Source organism: Pseudophryne corroboree, chromosome 2, assembly GCF_028390025.1.
Source record: "Pseudophryne corroboree isolate aPseCor3 chromosome 2, aPseCor3.hap2, whole genome shotgun sequence".
NCBI lineage: Eukaryota > Metazoa > Chordata > Amphibia > Anura > Myobatrachidae > Pseudophryne > Pseudophryne corroboree.
Window position 1 is genome coordinate 206,231,607 of NC_086445.1, and position 3,748 is coordinate 206,235,354.

At 44.8% G+C, this 3,748-nt stretch overlaps 1 long non-coding RNA gene across 1 annotated transcript; it reads right to left on the minus strand.

The window, feature by feature from the left end:
* Positions 1 to 230: 230 nt before the first annotated feature.
* LOC135050648 (uncharacterized) lies at positions 231 to 2,968 on the minus strand. Its single transcript, XR_010241718.1, has 3 exons — positions 2,872 to 2,968; positions 2,679 to 2,796; positions 231 to 2,589 (listed from the first exon to the last, which is right to left on the minus strand). It is a non-coding gene; the product is annotated as an uncharacterized LOC135050648 (long non-coding RNA).
* Between the last annotated feature and the right edge of the window lie 780 nt (positions 2,969 to 3,748).

Sequence of the window (3,748 nt, forward strand, 5' to 3'; positions counted from 1 at the left end):
GGCTATTTACCTGGGTAGAACACGGTAATGACACGGATAACGGTGCAGTGGAAACGGTTATTACGCGTGTTTTCAGACCCGAGTAACGCTCTGAGACGCTGATTGGTGCTTCTGGGGCACTGGAAGATGATGTCATCCCTGGGGAGACACGCTGGGCACATGCAGGCACCGCAGCAGCAAACAAACGCGGATGCACATCTATTGGAGCAGCTACAACACTACGCTGGGCACATGCAGGCATTGAGGCAGCTTGCAAACAAAACACTCTGAAGTCACGCTGGGTACATACAGATATTTTTATTGCAGCAGCTTCCAAACAAACAGACAATATACAGCAGCAGAAGCTCCAGCACAGCAACATGGCTACCCATACCTGGTCAGACACAGAGATCAAAGAGCTGCTTAATATTCGGGGAGAGGAAGAAATTAGAAGGCAGGTGACTGGAACAGTTAAGAATGCTATCGTCTACAAGAACTTATCCCTTATGCTGGCAGAAAGGGGCATCCAAAAAAACCAGCAACAAGTCGTTAACAAATTGAAGGCACTACGCAGACAATTCACCAAAGTACACGACCATAACCGCAAGAAAAGTGGTGCTGGGCGTATGGAATGGGCATATTATGACCTATGCTATAGTGTCTTCGGCAAAACTGCGATAACAAATCCCATAGCACTATCGTCATCCAGCTCTGCCAGTCGCCAGATGTCAGTCGACGTGGACTGTGACGAAACACAGCACAGCCTACCCAGCACACTATGCAACTCACCATCCCCGCTGCTTATATCGGACAGCAGTTTCGAAGACTCGACCGTCAATGATGTCATCAGTGCCACTATTGAGGACGTACCACAGTCTCAGGCGGTGACGTCGCAACCCCCCAAGACCACGACTTTGCGCTCAAATAGTAAGTATTACCATTACAAATACAGTTGCAGCAGTCCCTATACAAAATCTATGTAAAGGCATGGTAATGTTGCAGAGTATAGCTAGTGTGCAGGTGGGAGAAGGCCACAAACACGTATATGCTACCACTGCTATTTGTTAACAGAATCATGGTAATGTTGCAGAGTATAGCTAGTGTGCAGGTGGGAGAAGGCCACAAACACTGCTATTTTTATATTGTTGCTTACATTCTGTTTCATCTCCTTCAGTCTACAAAGTTCCACAGCGGAAAAAGAAACTGAACAAAACAGAACAAACGGTCAGAGCAATGAAGTCTATTATCGTGGATCACCTGCGTGAGGCGGATAGTGAGCTCAATGCCCAGGAAGATGCACGGCTTGAGAGATTTCTTGCGTCAGAAAAAGAAATGCATCAAACTTTTATGAGGCAGTTAATGACCATGCATGATAGGCAGATGACATTTTTTGAACGCACGTTTGCACGTACCATAGGGAATACCACACAAACACAGCAAGACACAGCCTACCCACAGCACCCATATGGTCCATACAACTATGAGCCTCCCTCAAATCCCCAACACAAATCCCGCAATCCTCAGAATTTCGGGTAAATAGACAACTGCTTTAGAGCAGCGGGTGATAAAACAATTTTTGTGTTTTAAGGTTCCGTTTGCACTGTATCCTCAACCCTGATACCTTCAAATCCAAACATTATTTTGATTTTACAGAGTGCCCTGTTGGCACTTTAAACTTTTATATTGTTACCTCAGAAAATGGGCAGTGGGATCCAGATATTGGGGCTGCCTTTTATATGGTTACCTCAGAAAATGTGCGGCAGTGTGATCCACATATTGGGGGTACCCCGATACCTGCCAAACCAAACATTAGGGTTTTTTTTTTTTTTTTTTTTACAGAGTGCCCTGTTTGCACTTTACTCTTTTATACTGTTACCTCAGGGCAGGTGTCTTCACCATGTGGCCCTCTAGCTGTTGTGGAAATACATAGCAACACATGCTGGTACATGTTGTTCCACAACAGCTGGAGGGACACATGTTGAAGACCCCTTGCGTTATGTGGAATTTTACAGTGTCATGTTTGCACTTAAATATTTTATATTGTTACCTCAGAAAATGTGTGCCAACTGTTTAAAAGAAAACATATAATAACATAACTTTTGAACCAAATTTTTATAACTGAAAAACAAAATAAACAAAAATTGTTTGCACACAAAAACTTGTCTGTCTTCTCTACTGCAACATTGTTTGAAGATTAGATGCAATGGTGGCCCTTATGCACTCGCTGGCAGCGTCATGCCCCCCCACCAAGCCTGGTGCATCATGTACAGTGACCCCCGCCCCATGATCATGTACATTCCACTCGGGGAGAAAGTTTTCCTTTTGAATCTCACATATGTTATGGAGAATGCAGCAGGCTGCTACTATATCTGGCATTATTTTCAAGTCCACATCATTATTCTTCATGAGGCAGCGCCAGCGTCCTTTTAAACGCCCAAACGCATTCTCCACTGCCATACGGGCCGAACTTAGGGCATGGGTATATGATGTCTGTTCGGGGGATAAGTGAACATGCTGGGTGTAGCCCTTCATTAGCCAGCGCTGTAATGGGTATGCTGCATCACCAATGAGGTGGACTGGGATGTCCACACCATGTACGATCACCAATTTCTGTTAATAAAACATTAATATTATTACAGGGGTAAAACTTGTCTATTGGTTTATGGGCGAACATTAGTTTAAGTAGTAAATAATTTTACCTCTCGAGGGAAAAGCCATCCACCAAGCTTGTCCTCAGCAATACTGTAAAGATCGGAGTTGGCGAGAACCCTTGCATCATGTGACCGTCCGGGCCACCCTATGAAGACATCTGTGAAACTAAAAATAAAGGTTTATGCATTATCATAAAACAGGCCAAGCCTATTTCAAACACATTAGTGAAACAGTGCTTACCAGTATTTGTGGTCCACTACAGCTTGCAGAACAATGGAATGCCAACTAGAGATGAGCGGGTTCGGTTTCTCTGAATCCGAACCCGCCAGAACTTCATGTTTTTTTTCACGGGTCCGAGCGACTCGGATCTTCCCGCCTTGCTCGGTTAACCCGAGCGCGCCCGAACGTCATCATGACGCTGTCGGATTCTCGCGAGGCTCGGATTCTATCGCGAGACTCGGATTCTATATAAGGAGCCGCGCGTCGCCGCCATTTTCACACGTGCATTGAGATTGATAGGGAGAGGACGTGGCTGGCGTCCTCTCCGTTTAGAATTAGAATAGATTAGAGAGACACTTGATTTACTAATTTTGGGGAGCATTAGGAGTACTCAGTAGTGTACAGTGCAGAGTTTTGCTGATAGTGACCAGTGACCACCACTTTTATTTATAATCCGTTCTCTGCCTGAAAAAAGCGATACACAGCACACAGTGACTCAGTCACATACCATATCTGTGTGCACTGCTCAGGCTCAGGCCAGTGTGCTGCATCATCTATTATCTATATATAATATTATATATATCTGTCTGACTGCTCAGCTCACACAGCTTATAATTGTGGGGGAGACTGGGGAGCACTACTGCAGTGCCAGTTATAGGTTATAGCAGGAGCCAGGAGTACATAATATAATCCGTTCTCTGCCTGAAAAAAGCGATACACAGCACACAGTGACTCAGTCACATACCATATCTGTGTGCACTGCTCAGGCCAGTGTGCTGCATCATCTATTATCTATATATAATATTATATATATCTGTCTGACTGCTCAGCTCACACAGCTTATAATTGTGGGGGAGACTGGGGAGCACTACTGCAGTGCCAGTTATAGGTTATAGCA